The sequence below is a fragment of the Antechinus flavipes genome, chromosome 3 (assembly GCF_016432865.1).
Source record: "Antechinus flavipes isolate AdamAnt ecotype Samford, QLD, Australia chromosome 3, AdamAnt_v2, whole genome shotgun sequence".
In the NCBI taxonomy this organism is placed as follows: Eukaryota; Metazoa; Chordata; class Mammalia; order Dasyuromorphia; family Dasyuridae; genus Antechinus; species Antechinus flavipes.
The window spans coordinates 273,034,767-273,052,308 of NC_067400.1; the positions used below are offsets into that span (position 1 = coordinate 273,034,767).

Genomic DNA, 17,542 nt, shown 5'->3' on the forward strand with positions numbered 1-17,542 from the left:
GCTACACCAAAAATGCATTAGTATTCCAAGTATTTCACATCATTTCCAGGATGTATTCTTTTTTTCTGTATGTCATTCAATTTGATAGATGAGAGAGAGTTGTCTTGATTTACATTTTTCTACTCAGGAGAGATTTAGATTGAATTATTTTGTATAACTATCAATTCCTTTAATTTCTACTTCTGAAAACCATCTCTTCTTATCCTTTGGCCATCTAATTGGAGAAAATTTTAATTTTTAAGGAATGGTTTTCTTCAGTGAGATTTTGTACCTGTTTTTCCACTTGGCCAATTCTGCTTTTTAAATAATTATTTTCCTAGGTTTATTTCTCTACTTCTTTTTCCATTTTGGATAGTTGTGTTTTTAAAATGATATTTTCTTCAGAATTTTTGTGCTTCTGTTACCAAGTTACTAATTGTCTTTTCATAGGTTTCTGTCTTTGCTTTTATTTGTTTATCTAATTTTTTTCTCTCCACTATTGAGTTTGAAAATTAATATTTTAGCTATTTCAATTGTTCTTCTTGGATTTGTGTCCAAATTTGTTTTCTTAGAGACTTTTCTTATAGCTATTTTGATTACATTATTTTCTTCTGATTTTTGGTCTTATTCTTTCCTATCACCATTGTAGATTTTTGTGTTTTTTTTGGGTTCTTTTATATTGTTTATTAATTTTTTCTATTCCATTTCTTGATTTTTATTAAAACTGGTCTCTTTTCCTAGTATAGGGTGAAAAAAGAAGCTCTATCTCAAGCTTCAGACTTTCTCAGACTTTTCAGAGCTAGTTTTAAAGTTTTGAAAGTTTTCAGTGTTTCCAAGGTAGCATGATCTGGGAAGAAATGCAGTCACTCTTCTCTTGGTCTGCATGCTAGTCCTTAACCAGGCAAGGGTCCTGTAGTGATTGCTTGAGTTTGCTTTAATTTTGCTTCTCAAGAACCTTTCTCAGGAAGGCAAATGACACTATTTCTCAAGTTCCCTGATTCTCTGGCACTGAAAGTGATGTTGACCCTCGAGATTTACATAAAGTGGTCTTCTTCATCCTTGAATTCTAAAGTGAATATAGGCAATGAAGGTGCCAGTTACCCTTCAGGGATCCTATTGCCTCTTGATTGAAATTGCTCCTCTCTGGCTTTGCACTATGACCCAGAAAAGTGTCTAGATAATAGGGTTGCCAAACACATGTGGTCTTATATTCTATGCCAGCACAGGGACACCTATAATCTTTTTCTGACCATTTGCCACATCCCTTTATCATCTCTGGTTTGAGAACTCCTGAAACTAACTTGCTGCTTCTCTTGCCTACCACCTAGTCAAACCACTGATGTCTCATCTACATGGATTCTAGGCTAGCCTCTTATCCCATGTCACAGATCTCTGTTTCCAACTTCCTATGTGGTCTTGGGCTAGAAGAATTTTTCATTCTGACCTTTTGTTGACCCTGCCATTCCAGAAATCTATTTGAATCACCATTACAAAGTTATTTGGAGGGAAATGTTGGAAGAACTCCACTGCTCCTCTATTCTGCTTCTCTATTCTGCTCCATCTCCAGAAGTCCAGGATGAGGGGTTTTTAAATATCATTTATTTAAAATTAACATTCAATTTATATTTGTACTACCTACATATATCTGTATGCACATACATATGTAAAATACAAATTACATTGTAAAACTAAAATACAATTATTTCTTTAAAACAAAAAATAGAAAAAAACAACAAAAAAGAAGAAAAAATCATGTTAGCATAGCAGAACATTAGAGGATTCAAAAGAGACTAATATATTTCCATTTCAAGAAAGCAATATAATAATAGAATGCATTGTATTAAGAACTGTCTTTATTTCCTTGTAGGTTTCCTTTTATTTTATGTTATGTATTTTAAATTTATTCCTTTTTTCTCCTTTCTTCTCCCTTTTTAACCTCCCCCCAAGCAGGTCACAGATAAGCATGGATATAATATTTATGTAAGTATGTGTATATACACACATATATCTATACACATAAGCAATCATATACATATACAAATACACACATATACATTCATATACATTGATATAAGGTTGTAATATGCTAATTTGTCTTCTGTTTTCTCTGAAGGTGGATCATCTTCCTTATAACCAAGTTTTTCCATATTTTTCTAAATCCCCCCAATCATTTGCTATGCTACAGCAACATTATAATCTTATACTAGTAGCTATTTTGAATAATCTAAGATAGTATTAATGACTGACATATAATTCAGTTTCTCTATTTTTTCTTTTTTGATTGCATATGTTTTAGCTTTAATTTTATCTGAGATAAATGGATTACCATCACTCTTTTGTTCTTAGTAAATTCTATTTCTGATTATTATGTATGCGTGTATCTCTTGATGTTCCTATCTCTGCTGACTCTTCTACTATATTTCTACCCTTTAGCTTACCTTGCTGTTACTTAACCTCTTCCCCTGCTAAGGTCCTTATCCTCTTCTCTTCACCCCTTCTCTCCCTCCTTATCCCATTTCTCATTAATCTACACCTTGTAGAGGTACTCTGCCCTATTCTATTATTATATTTATATTCTATTATTTATATATTATATTCTATTTATTAATAAACTTTGAAGAGTTTTATACAATTCTAGATATATATGTATTGTTCCTTCTTTAGACCCTTCACAATTCCAGAACTACTTGCCCTCCTCCCTCACATTCTTCCTAGTTCTTTCTTTCACACCTCATTTATATTATATTATTTTTTAACTTTTCCTAAGTGTTTTTGCTTTTTTAGAGTCATATCACAATCTTTCTTTTGAACTACCAAATTACCAAGGACATTCAGACATTTGGATTACATTTCCAAATGTAAAACAGTTTGTCTTTATTGAGTCTTTTGAAATTAGTCTTTGATGTCTATCTTATATTTCTTACATGTCAAATTTTCTGTTAAGTTCAGAGTATTTTTGGCAACAAAATCCTGAAAGTCTGGCAATTCGTTTAATATTACCTCTGTGTTGCTGCTATTATTGTTCTGGTTTGTAGTTAATTTTTCTTGGTAAAATATTTTTGACTGAAATTCTAGTTCTTTTGACTGTGGATGTATTATATTCCAAGATCTGAAGATTCTATAACAGTCATGAGATTGCCAAAGGCTAAAATATCCATGAAAAAGGCTAAAAATATCTCATTTAGAATATAATAGCAGCAAAAACTGAAAATTAACTTAGCATTTTAAAGTTTGCAAAGATTTTTATTTTTTTCATTTGATCTCAGAACAGTGTTATGAGGAAGGCAGTGAAGATGATAAAAATCTCAGTTTTATGGAGATTGAAGCATATATATATATTTGATAAGTGTCAAGAGTAGAGACTGAAATTGATATTTTTGACTCCAAGTCCACCTCCAAGTCAGTATACTGGAGGTGTCAACACATTGGCCTGAAAGGCTACATGAAACCCATAGCACTCCTGACTGCAGAAGAACCAGATTAAATTGTAATCAGCAAATATTTAACAAAATAGATTAAAAACTACAAAACACATAATATGGCACAAATATTAAAAATCATATAATTTCATTTGAATACAGTTTTGTGATAATGAAAAAGAATAATTCATCACCATATTTACTAATTCTTATTAACTGGCAATGGCTGATTTTAAAAGATAATTTTCCACTTAAGTATCTAGTTATTGATAATTTGGTGGAGGCAAAGAGATGATCAGTGAAAAGAACAGTTGAAGTAGTCTGGACAATAATTTGGGAGAGAAAGCTCAATTAATGAAAATCAAAGATGAGGGGGGCACATAGATGGTGCAGTGGTTAAGAGCATCAGTCCTGAAATCAGGAGAATATGAGTTCAAATCTAACCTCAGACACTTAACAGTGTTCCTAGATATGTGACCTTGGAAACAAGTCACTTAACCCCCAATAGCCTGAGCAAAAAAAGAAAGAAAGAAGAAAATCAAAAATGAGTTTGTAGCACATCAAAGGCAGATGTCAGAGCTTTGTATACAAAGAAAGGAGCAAAATGGAAAAATAATTCTAGGATTCTTATATTTTGCAGCTAATCCCACGTATTTGAAGATGGCAATCTGTTTTTCATGGAAAATGCAGGAAAATATTTATTTTACTGAACTTAATGTGTTTATTATTTGAAAAATTCTAAGGAAAAATAATTTCAATTTTCCTTTACATGATAGTTGCTAGTCATGCTGTAAATTATATATTGTTACAATTTCCACTTGACTAAATACCTTCTGGCACTTTTGTTGTTCAATATTTTCAGTCACATCTAACTCTTCATGACCCCATTTGTGTTTTTCTTGGCAAAGATATTGGAGGGGTTTATTATTTCCTTCTCCAGTCCATTTTATGATGAGGAAACTGAGGCAAACAGGGTTAACTGCCCCAGGATCACGCTGCTAGTGTCTTAGGTCAGATTTGAGCTCAGGTCCTCCACTCCAAGGCAGGTACTCTTATCAGCTGTACTACTTAGGTGTTCACATCTTGTAGCACACTTATCATGTTATCATGCTATCTATTACTGTGAATAGGTTCTGATTCTATTGTGAAGTACACTGAAGCACTTTGTGGGTTAGTTGGCTTTTGCTTTTAAGCTAAAGGTGATGGCAAAGTACCATTTCAGTAGAAACAATACTAGAGTTCACATGGAAAGCAGATGACTTATTTTTGAGAGAAAAAAGCCAAAAGTAGTAAGCATCGGATAGTACTTCCTCTTCTTTGTTGTTCTCATGACATGTTCTGTTTTTCTTGAACCATATGATAGCATCTGTAAGGTTCTGAAATTCGCTCCCTATCAGTAGCTTAGTAAGAGGGAAGCTTTGCATCACTGACCCCAGGAAATTCCTTTTTCAAGGTTCTTTTAGTCAAAGTTCAGACTATTGGCCTATTGTTTTGATTAAAGCATCTCAAATTCATTCTGCATTAAATGATATATAAGACATGATGTTTTGTTGTTTTGATAATCAGCGAATATTTATTTTAAGTAAAAGAGTTTGAGTCTTCATTATACTTTATCTAAGATACGAAATAATGAATTTATAACTATAAAGTTTGACACATAATTGAAACAAAGTGTCAAATTCATAAAGTTTTTATGTATTTTATCTAGTTCCTATTGGTTTTGAAATGTAGATTATTGATAAAAACAATATATGAGCAATGTATACTTTTCTAAATTAGTACGCGTCCTGCAGGGATTCTTCTAAGGTTCAGTGCTCCCTATGTTTCAGTTTGACACCATGCTGACTCAATCAACTAAGCTTCCATGTATAGATTTTGATTTTTGATGTCTGTCTAGAGCTCTCCTTTTGTTTGGAATTTCTGAAGTATGCAAGCTTTATTTTTATCTCTAACCCATTCAAGTGTTAGTATAACCAAGTCTTTCTTTTTCCCTCTCTCTTTTCTCCTTCTCTTCCCTCCCTCCCATCCCCATTTCTTCTTCTCCCTAGTTCCTTCTCTCTTCTCAAAATCCTAAGGAATCAGTCTTGATACTGTTCACTTGTGATATTATAGCATACACCCCTTGAACCTCTATGCTTCCAACCACCATACATTCATTCCTCTCTGTGCCATTTGCTAATAAAGTCTTAACATTATCTTTCCTAAGAGATAGCTTTTTATTGTTGCTGCTGTTGTTTTTTGTCTAAACAAAGTGCACTAGAAAATACCTGCAGAATTCTCTCACTTTTGTAGAGTTTTTTTTTTTTGAGATATTATCAAAGTTGATAAGAGAAAAATCCTGTTTACCATGAGATCTAATGTGACTTTATTTATTGATGACAGAATGAATTGTACCATTAACAGTAGTTACCTCCTTCCCCAAAATGTATGATTTGGTGTCTTTTAAACACCATAGAACTTCTCTATTCTGCATTGTGTGTTGTGTTTTTGATTAATTTGATGTGATTTGATAAAATCCAACACCCATTCCTATGGGGTAAGCCTCATTTTAGTGGTCAGAGATCAGTGCAGACTTAGCCTGGTGGCCAGAGCTCATTGGCACCTCAGCTAGAACCAGTAGAAGCATGGCTCTGTTGTATTAGTTTGATGGATCTGTTCCTATGCAGACTAGTTGGGAGGTGTTTTCCCTTAGGGCTTTGCACACTTAGATTTTTGTCCAGTGATTTAGATCAGGGGGATTGTAACTCCACATCACTGGAGTCTAATACACCATATAGTGTATAGAGCTTTCTATAAACATCATAAGCCAAAGATCAGGCAGTGGAAGTTTGGAGCAGGAATGGGAGTTTAATGCAATCAAGATTTGTTAGTAAAGGAAGGCTATGGCTGGGTTAAGATTCCAGAACCTCACATAGCCTTGCTGGTGGTCCAGGTCCAATGGAGGCATGATCCTGGGATCTGGAGTCCTTAATTTCATGTTTAAAACAAAGTGATAATGAGGTCCAGAAAACTAGACCACTGTATAAACCAGTCAATGCTCAACAATAATATTAGAGTGGTGGGGTGGTCACACACCCAAATGGACTTCATTCCATTGTTCATCCCTAATTTATTCAATGGATGGGTTTCAGACTCAATCTTGTGACCACTGCCTAAATGAGATGTGATTAGTGGTCAGGGCCTAATAGAGCCTCAGGAGAGTGTTGTTGACCTATTCTGAGTTTAGCCTATATCGAGTTTAGTTTTTGTTCTAGTATTCAAGCCTAGATAATATCCTAATACTTAAAGAAATATTAGAACTGAGTGACAAGGCCTGGAAAGTCATTACCAATGGAAACTTTGGTTCTTTAGATTAGTCTTAATGGCTTTGTGGTCTTGAAACTGTTATAACCTTATTTTAATGGTTGGTGCCTAGTGCAGTTAAAACACTGACTATCACTAATTTTGTAACCAGCACCTTGCCTCACAGAACTTATATTATCTGGTTAATGCTTTTGAAAGGTAGTAAGATGGGTTTCACCCAAGATACTATTTATTGATCAATTCTTCCATTTGCCCATGGTCTATGGTAGGCCCTTTGTTGTGTTCTGGTTTGGGGGATTCTTTTGGAGTTGGAGGGGATTTGGTGTTTTGTCCGCTGTGCTGTGGTGAAAGATGATGGCTAAGTAGCCCATACTCAGTAATTTTGGTCAATTCATGTAACGGAAACAATTGCCAAAAGATAGGGATCAAAATGTGATTCCTCAAAAGTCTTAACTACGACACATTTGTTCACATTAGATGTTTTTAAATCCATGGTGAAATGGACTAAGTAGTGTGGTGAAATTGCTGTGTGGATTTAGCTCAGTGTCAAAGGTTGCTGCAATACTGTAACAAAGCAGCTACAGACTTAGCCAAACATCTGACCCTTGGGGAAGTCAATGTTAGTCTGGTGACTTGCCTAGCTAAGATCCTGATCTGAAAGAGCATGTTGAGGATTCATCTTTTCTTTTAGACCTATTATCTATACATACAAGTTTATTTCTAAAGTTCCTGAGGCATCTTTCTGGTGTTTGTGTTACAGAGATGTTTAGCCATATTGTCTATCTATGGAGGCCATAACCCATTTGTTACATTTCCCCTCAATCCTGCTCAGTCTCAGAAGAAAGTATGCTCAAGCTTATTTTTAATACATACATGTAATAAACCCCCAGGGAAGTCATTTAATCTCTCAGTGCCCCAAGCAACTCTCTAAGACTGCAAACTGCAGAAGAGGGACCAAGCTGCATTGGTAGAGGGAATGGTCTCCCAGGGACTTCATTACACAAATGAAAACCCAAGATCCAGACTAAAAGGTCATAATTGTTCCCTGGAGGCCTATATGAAGCCAAACATTGGAGGAAGAGTGAGAGGACAAAGTGATGTGATAAGGGACAGAACTATCTAATTCAATGAATTTGTATCAATACTGATTTGGCCTGGTGACAAAATCCTTTTAGGAGGATCTGGACCCAAGGTTGCTGCTGAAGAAGAAACCACAAAAGCCATAATAATAATTGCCATTGGCCTAGGACTTGTAGAGGAGAAAGATGAACCTGAAGTCCCTAAGTTTGTGGCACACATCTTCTTTGAGAAAACTTCTGAGACAAAAGAAATTGAGCTATGTCAATATTCCCCAATATTATTTCCTTCCTTATGGGAAAACCAGAGAATGAGCCAGACAGATTCTATCTTGAAAGAGGCTTCCACTATTTTAAAGATTACTGATCCCAGAAAAATGCATTTCCCCATAGGAAAAATGCAATCTTTATTGATTTGCATAAATCTGAAATTTTGTGACATTCCTTTCCTCTAACCCTATTTGTTCCCCTCATTTCTTTTCAGCTATAGGGGTTGGGTATTTTAAGTCTAGCCTAAAAGTCTATAAAAAGCCAATCTGTGTCCTACAAGTGATGGGTCAGAACTGAAGGTCTACTCAAAACTGCATATCTAGCTAAGGAATTGGAGCAATAAAACCTCTTATCTGTTATTCTTTATTTTCCTTTACAAAAAAAAAATCCATCCTGTGTGATTGACAATACTTTGCTAAAAGACACCTTGTCTCCTTACCTGGGTGAAAAGATATTCCGCTCTTTCTCCTATCTTTCTTTCACAATTTATAACCTTCTAAGCTGTTAGCCTGCTAGCTCACTCCCTAATTTTCAGTATATAAAACTCTCCTTGAAATATTTCTAATTTGTTGGACTTCTTTTAGAGACTAGCACATCAGCTATGCCATAAGCAAACTCTTTTGTGACTTTAAGAAAATATCTTTGAATTATTTCATATTATGAACCCATGACTCACTCACACTGCAAGAGGTTGAAGCTGGTACCAACCTAAGCAGTCTTCCTTAGTGCACTTATAAATTTATTTTATTTTCAATGTGGCTGTTTTATTCTATTTGGCCTCTCTCTCTGTAAAGTGATAGGAGACACTTTACCTTTCAAGGTAATCCTTTCAAGGAATCCAGACTTGGGACTCTGCTGGTTTGAATATTTCTCTAAACTAGAAATCTAAACTGGATTTATAATCATTAAATAAAAAAAAATTAGCTTCATTTTAGTTTTAGTTAGCTTTCTTTGCAAAATATAGTGTTTACTTATTTTTGTTCAAAGGAAACAGATTGGATTTTCATAAAACCAAGGTTAAAAAACATTAATGGATAAACTTCCAAATTCACCCTTTTATGTCATCCAAACAATTATGCTAATGACATTGAATTCCTCTTAATCCTAAAATGTCTTTTACCAGTAGGGACAAGAAGCACAGGCACCAGAATCTTGAATTTGGAGAAGTCCACTTTCCAATGGCCTTGGTAGCTAGTTGTTTTTTGTTTGTTTGTTTGTTTGTTTTACTTAGTAGAGACTAGATGATTTGTGTGTCCAGGAGAAACAAAAGAACAAGAAAATTATCAGCTTCTTCAGAGAAATAACTTTTCCTGAGAAGCCATTTTCTTTAAGTCCTAGGATCCAAAGAGAAACAAGATGTACTTCCTCATGTATCTATAGCAAAACTGAGCCTTGTGGTTTCAAACCACATATGAGACATCATAGAAGATATGTTGTAAATTTTGACCTAGATGGTATAAATCTGAGATGTAAGAGAAGATCTTATAGACTTTTCTGACAAATGGAATAAAAAGAGCTTGGACTTTCAGTTGTGTTAAAAATGAAAATTTCTGCCTCTTGGTTTATGTTATTTCCTCATCTCCTTTCAGCACCAGACTCGATATATCTTTTGACAAAGGACAAAGAATGAGATCCTGTTCCATTAGAGGTCACATCTTTTTATGTGAACTTTAGTCTGCCATATTTCTAAGCTCATTTTCTTGAAAATAATGAAACATTTCATATTTAAATATAAAGTAAAAAAAATTAAAGTCAGATTTCTTTTTCTATTAAGATGTAGAATCAAGATCACCATTTTGCAGTCTTAAGGCAAACCATTTTTTTGACCTTTCTAGGTAATACCAAACTAAAATAATGGAGGAAATCTCAGAAAGAACACAGAAAGTGGAGACAAAAGTGCTCAGAATCAATAGGAAAGCAATAATTATGTAATTAGTTTCTATACAACACCCCTCTACATTTGGAACCTTTTGAATCAGGAGTTTTAAGCGGGAATGATAATATTTGAGTAAGGTGCCTGCCTAAACAACCATGATCAACAGAGAAAGATAATGAGATCTCCCTGATATTAGGACGTCCACCATGACCCAAACCCAACTGAAAAAAGTCATCTTAAAAATAAAGATTGTCTTATGAGGCCTTGAGTTTTTAAAAACAATCAAGAGAGGAGTTAAGAGAAATTCAGCAATGTTCATACCATAGAAATCAGATAATAGATCCCATAAGAAACTTATTCCATAATTTCTTAAGAAAATGTTAACAATGTCTTTTAATATACCGAACATAAATAAAAGCTTCATAACCTTTTTATGAAATGTAAATAAAAATTTAAAAAGTCATCATGTGGAGTAGGGATTCACAATTTTTTTTGTTTCATTTGAACAACCCCAAATATTATCCCTATCCCTATCCCTATCCCTAACATTCAAACTCCTTTATATCTCAAGATATAAAACACAGTTGTATTTACTTAAAGAGGTATGGTATCAGGGTTTGTTTTTCATCTTGAGATGAACTTGGATTTCACATGGGCTAAACTGAAGCCATTTTAGCATGTATCACCATCAAGGTAGGCGACTACTGTTTTAGATTACTGGGTTTTTTCATTTTTTCCTTCCCATTCTCATTCACTTCAGGAATCAATTTAGAGTCTTCCCTACTTTGGATTTTACAGGGAACCAAAAAGCTTCTATGGTCCTATAGAACTGAAACCTAAAGGCTGGCCTGACTTAAGGAATTTGTTCATTTTACTAATGAATACCTATTTTCAAGGTCTTTTCTGCTCCAATTCTTGGCCCCAAGAGAATATCTGTTCTATTATTTATGATCCCTTGTATTTTTCATCCTGATCATAATTATGTTTCATTTGTATAGATAGAGCTCTAGAGCACCGAATTACTCATTGGTAAAGGTGAAGCATAAAGAAAAAAAAACCCGAATAGTAAGATCATGAACCAGTAGAAATCTATCTGTAACCTTGTTGATTTCAAGCTTCTCCAAAAGGAGGATGATAATGGCCTTACTCCCCAAGGAAAATAAGAGTTAACTAAAAATCAAATTCTTTAGTCCAGAAACATAACACTCTTGTCTGAGAGGACTCTTTCCTGGGATGCAGGAGAAAAAAAATTGCTTCCTTAGATATCATAGATAAAGGATATGAAGTTACCTAGACTCAACAAAGTAACACTTGTCTTTAAGTATCACTTGTCTTTTATATTGCTTCTGGAGGGAAAGATTAGTATCAAGTTTAAGGGGTGGTGATGGTTATATTTAAAGAGATGGTGATATATTTAAAGAGCTATGTTTTTATGCTGAACATAAGCAAGCCTACTTTGAAGTTTTATAAACACTATATTTTCAACTGGTATTCACAAAATAATTTATTCATGGGCCTGATAGAGAGAGGTCTTGTTAAGTTTCAGACAAAAGTAAAACTACTGAGTTTTAGTTTTAATTTTAATTCTTAGCCTTCTTTGGATTATAATTGTACTCATGTGTAGATAAGAGAAACTATATGTATTGCTCCTTAGAATAATTTAATTTAAGAAAGTCATCGGTAGATATAATGATGGATTCTTCCACAATTAGGGCATTGAGTTTATATTGGTATTAGTATTGTGGGTTCAAAATGACAAATTAATCAATTTCCTAAAATGTTGTCTCCCTGCTCCATTTCACCATCGTTGTTTCCTTCACCTAAATAATTTTGCCTATTACTCATCTTCCACATGTTTCCCCCTCTCCCCCACCTCTATCTTTATCTCACTAGAACATGAATCATCACTTTGACACTACCTAAAACCCAGAACAGTAACTAGCAATTTTGATTCCTGGAACAAGCAGTAAATAGTTGCCCTCAAACAAGCTTTGACATTCACTTGTGTGAATACAAGAAGCCATTAAGACAAATTGAGGTGAGTGGAAAAGGGGAAATAACTACCATAGTAGAATCTTAGAACTGTGAATGTCAGAAGTTCACTCCAAGGGTCAGGTCCTTTCTTTTTTCTACTCCACCAAAGAGGCCCTTCTTGAGTATACTTTCCAAACAGTATGTTGGACAAAAGATAGCACTGGTACAATTCACACTTTTTTTTTATCATAGCTTTCAGGGAGTCCAAAAATCTTAAATTATCTCTCCATCGATTTTCCATGTTGTTTTTCAATAAAATATTTCACATTTTCTCCTATTTTTCATTCTTTTGATTTTGTCTTGTTCCTTGATGCCTCATGAAATCATTAGCTTCCACTTGTCCATTTCTAATTTTTTCAGGAGTTATTTATACCTCAAGTGAACTTTTGTGCCTCTTTTTCCATTTGATCAATTCTACTTTTTAAGTTCTTCAGTAAATTTTTGGATCCTCAGTACAATCAATGATTTCCTCATATTTTTCCTTTCTCATCATAATATTCCCTTGAAGTCTATACCTTACACTTCAGTATTTCTTCACTCATGTTTTGTAGGAATGAGATCATTCTATCTCCATCCTCTCTTAGTTATATCCCCTGTAAAATACACTTGAGTTAATTATGTGGGCTTATAGCACATTACATAAAAGAGGGAGAGCTTAAATATCTTATCAGCAACGACCTGTAGCAACTTTTTCTAATCTATTTGGCTGGTTGAACCCAAACAAAAGACTAAATATCATTTTTCATTCCAATAACAAAGTTCTCACTCTATTAACAAAAATAGCCCTAGTTTTCCTAACACTTATTCAGTTCTTTCCAGGATTTCACACTGCGTGAGAGAACATTCTTTTGTATTATGTATTTGGGGATTTAGCAGATGTCTAGACCTTTCAAAAGTATATTAGATTGAGGAAAATGCAGCCCAACTGAAGTGACCAGAGGTACATGTCAATCAAAGAATGTGACAGTTGGTGGTTAGGTTCTGTGACTGTTGGAGTTCAGAGAAATACACGGATTCCTATGGAAGCAAACAACCAGAAGAAAATTGAGCTCTCATTTGCTATTATTATATTCCTATGTCCATTGAAATAAAAAGGAGAAAATCAGAAACCTAGTCTTTGGATTACAATTTCAAGTTAACTTCAGGAAAGGTTACTAGCTCCAAATTTTAAAGGTAGCTAGAGGGAAAGATAAGAAAGTGAGAAAAATAAGTATTAACACTTTGCTAGAAGCAAAGTACTTCAGATTTAGTAAAGGATTTTTCTTGTATTGGGGACTCAGAATCTTATATGTGTCCTTTCACAGAAATGAGATGTATGTCCTCAAAAGAATTTCCTCTTCTTTTTAGTGTGAGATTGAAACCCTTCTCATGGTTTGGGATTCAGCAGTTTACAGTATATAACTTTTAAAATTCCTGTATATATATAGAGATTCAGATCAGGCCTAAATCCCCAAATCCTGCCACAGTCAATTCCCACTGAATGTAGATTATATTCTTTATATTAGGAACAAAGGTCCTTTCCCAATTATGGTTTTCTTCCCATGTTTTTTAAATTAGGTGGTTGCTGTTTTCATTATGTTTTGATTAAATGAACTTTGCTGTGACCTAACATATTCTCTGAATTTTAAAAGTGGGTAGAGAAATGCTAGTTATTGTACTGTTTTATACAATGGAAAAATCATGGTTTTTCTAGTAAGATAAAGGCAGGTAATGAGGTGTTATGGAAAAGGTGATGATTAGGAATTTTAGGGAAAGTGGAATGAGAAAAGGGAGAGGATAGAAAGAGGGGGAGGGACCCTACTCTATCTATTACTAGGCTGTTGATTTTGTACCATCTCACATTCACATGGCCCAAAGCTGTATACACACACATGTACATACATGCACACACATACATAGGTATTTATATACTATATGTTCATGTATTATAGACATAATATAAAGATATGAATATCGGCAGAGATATGGTTATAACTGAAGATTGAGATATTGAGATACATAAATTTAGGCATTCAAGATCAATCAAAAAGGGCAAGTATCCCAGGATCAATATATAATACATCAAAAATCTCCTATAAAACCTGGGAATTCATATTCCTTCAAGAGGGAGAGATATAACTGATCCTTTCATAAAGGATCATAGAATTATAGGTTTAGAGCTTAAAAGTATCTGAGAAGTTTTATTTTATCTTTGCGTTTAGAATTTAATTCTTTCCAAAAACTGAGTCCTCTAGCAAAAAGACTAATCGGGTTAGAATGGGGGATTATGACTAGAGTGTGGGGGATGGTGATAGGAATCTTTATAGTTCTAAGAAAATCAACAAAAATTAAGGATAAATGTATTACAGCTTCAAGTCAGGTCTGCTTGTGTTCAGTGTCATAACACAGCCCTATGGAACATGCATGATCTCTAAGTATCTCCCCACAATCCTCTAGTACTAACTGATCTCCAAGAGATTATTGGACTAATTTTGACCCTAAAGTGAACAAATCATAACTGGTGATTTATGAAGTCAGGGAAAGGGTCAGGTACCCTACCTGGGATGGACAATCAAAATCTTAGTGTTGATATGCTAAGGAAGCATACCTGGATGCTCTATTTCCTAGGGCACTGTTAGCTCAGAAGAGAAGGCTATTCTTTCTGAAATGATTGGATTTACTTTTCCTTTAGTTCCTATTTTTCTAAAGGAGATTCTGAGTCTTAGCCTTCCCTTTTGGGGAAGCTTATAGCTTCCACAAACACAAAACTCTGAAATCCCATTTCCTAGTCTTCTTGAAGCTCTTCCTGTTTCAATAATCCTGTAGTAGTACCAGTTCTGTGTCTAGAAGAAGGAGTCTCAAAATCAAAGACAGCAGAGGTCTCCAAGGATAATTCATACTTGCAGTCTAGAACAGAAAAGGAAGGAACCAACAGATTTGTGCACAACAGTACTAAGGGTATTCAAGTTAACCCCGAGGCAGAAAAAGGTTACTGTTTCTTGGAGGTTCAAAAGAAATTCCCTTCTCTTTTCTCTGTAAACTCTTATAGAGAGAGCCTCTGAATTGATCCCAAGAAGGCAAGGAAAATGTGAAGCCAAGAAGGCTTTGTGTGAGAATGCATTAGAGATGACCAGGTTGGAACCAAAAATTCCCAATATTTATAACAATATCCTAAAGCTGCTATAATTTAGCTTAAAATGTTATCCAAAAAAGCTTTCCAATTTAATAAAAAGCTCTCTTTAAATAAGGAACTGCTATTGTTCTACTTTGAGGAATTGAAGGATTGGGATGGCATTGGGGAATGGAAAATGTTTGACTATATCACCAAATAAAGACTGAATAGCTCAGGTATGGTATCAAGTACTCAGCTGGCAAGTACCTCTAGTGAAAGACAATTCCTCTGAGCAGACCTTTTTTCTCTGTACAACTGTAGGTAAATTTGGATGCAGTTTTAAACATCTCAAATCTTACAGTACTTTTAATATAATAGGTAGAAAATCAGAGTCAGCATTTGGGGAAAATTCATTTGAGAAAGGGTTCCAGAGTATGAACAATCCTGTTTGTGGTTGACCTATAATGCCCAAAGCTGAGTAATAAGCTGAGTAATAAAAAAGACTCCAAGCCAAGTATTAAATAGAGAGAAGGGAGGATAACCTGAAGAACTGTAAAGCACAGAAGCAAGGCTCTGGGCAGAAATAGCTTTTAAAGGAGTAAAGGTGGTCATAGTGATGAAAGAAGGGGGAATAATTGAAAAGAATGGTGAGGATGAAGCAATTTGTCATTTTCTCCTTCTAACCCTGTGTGTCAAACAGAAGGAAGAGTCAGCCTTGAAAATAGGCTTCATGGAGGACTAAAAGATGGGAAGAGCACAAGAAGAAGAGTCAGAATGAGAAGTTTGTTACCAATGATGGTATTCCAGGTCTCTAGAGTACACAATGGAAAGGGAGCAGAGGAAGATAAAAGCTACTGGGAGTAGCAGTTGGTAGGATGTTGCCTTCATTAATGATCCTGGCTTTAGGCCAGGTAGCATATGTCAATAGATGCAGTGTGAAGATGTGCCTATGAAGGAAATTGTTAACATAATTGAATACTAAGGAATCCCAGCTTCAAGAGATGACTTTAGCAATTGTGTTCTCAGTCACAATTCACAATAAGATTGGGAGAGCTCATTTATAAATCACTAAGTAATTCTTAAGAGATTATAATCAAATATAGCATAATACAAATTGTGTGAGGTCCTGTGTTTAATTTCCACAGTCTGAGACTGTTGGATTTCCCAGAATCTGCTCTTTTAGACTGTTGGATTTCCCAGAATCTGCTCTTTTATTGCTTCTAAACCACTATTTGTTTTTGTGACTGATTTTACTTCAAAATCAGATTAATTCCATTGGCTTTTTGTTTATTGCCTCTAGGATATGTTTACTTTCTGAAATCTTTTGTCTAGCCTAACCTAAATTCCCAACTTCATTGGACATTAAATTTTCTTTTCCCATATTCTTTCATCCATTCAAATTGATCTTCCTGTTCCAATATCCTATCTCCCATCTCCATGCAATTGCCACGAGCAATTAGTGGTTCCAATTGCCCATAATACACTGTCTTCTTTATTTTCACCTTTTAAACATAATCTTCTGTATGAAGTCTTTCCTTCTTCCTTCCACTTGCTAGTGGTTCTACTTCCATACTACTTTGTATTTATATTTATTTGTAATACACACAAAGACGACGTGTGTATAATATATATATGAAACATATGTACATTTGAATCCATATATACATAGATATTTATTGTCTTCTTTGCTGAACTATATAGAGGTCCTTGTGGATGTAAATTGTTCATTTTTCTGTACTTTTATTTTCAGAACCTAGCACAGTGGATGATATCTAAATAGGCACATTAAAATGTTTAATGATTGATGAATTGATTTTTAGGTTATTTGAACTACTTGATTTTCTACTTCTTGAGAAGTTTTTTTATATTAGCTTTATTTAAAATGGTGATGATTAGGGATAGCCCTTGTCATAATACCAGCAATCCTTTATTCCAGATATAGAGAGATTCAATGAGAGGATCCTCCAAATAATTTTAATCAGACTATTGCTTTGAGATACTTTATTATCAGTTAGAAAAGCCTGTGATAGCTAACTTCTTGAATATGGGTGGGTTTACATACATACATACAGACAGACAGACAGATAAACAGATAGATGTAGATCAACAAATCCTTCTTGGGGTAGCAACAGGTGATGACTGCAAATTTAAAATCAGTCAGAGTCAGGAATTCAGGTTAAGGGAAAAGTCTTCAATCTTTATTCTTTTTGAGGTGAGGGAGGATTGCGATAGTAATATGGGCAGTTGCGACAGGAAGCCAGCCAGCAGAGGTGAAGGGGGATTGCAAGTGAAAGGAGGATTGGAGGTGAAGGAGGGTCATGAAAGCAATACGAGCAGCTGTGTCAAGAAGCCAGCCAGCAGTCTCTCTTTCCACTTCTTTCTCCACCCCCCGCCTCCACCCACCAAAATTGTCATTTCCTATACAACACATCAGGACTTGCACAAAGAGTGGGCAGGGGCCATTCTTTCTCCAAGCATATATATTAATAGAATA

The 17,542-nt window shown here is 34.7% G+C and overlaps 1 long non-coding RNA gene across 1 annotated transcript in view; it reads left to right on the top strand.

Moving 5' to 3' along the window:
- Window positions 1-16,162, top strand: part of LOC127557908 (uncharacterized) — a 43,006-nt gene extending 26,844 nt beyond the window's left edge. The window contains exon 2 of the long non-coding RNA XR_007952654.1: window positions 15,749-16,162. This is a non-coding gene — a long non-coding RNA (uncharacterized LOC127557908). The remainder of the gene's footprint in view (window positions 1-15,748) is intronic.
- The last annotated feature ends 1,380 nt before the right edge of the window (window positions 16,163-17,542 follow it).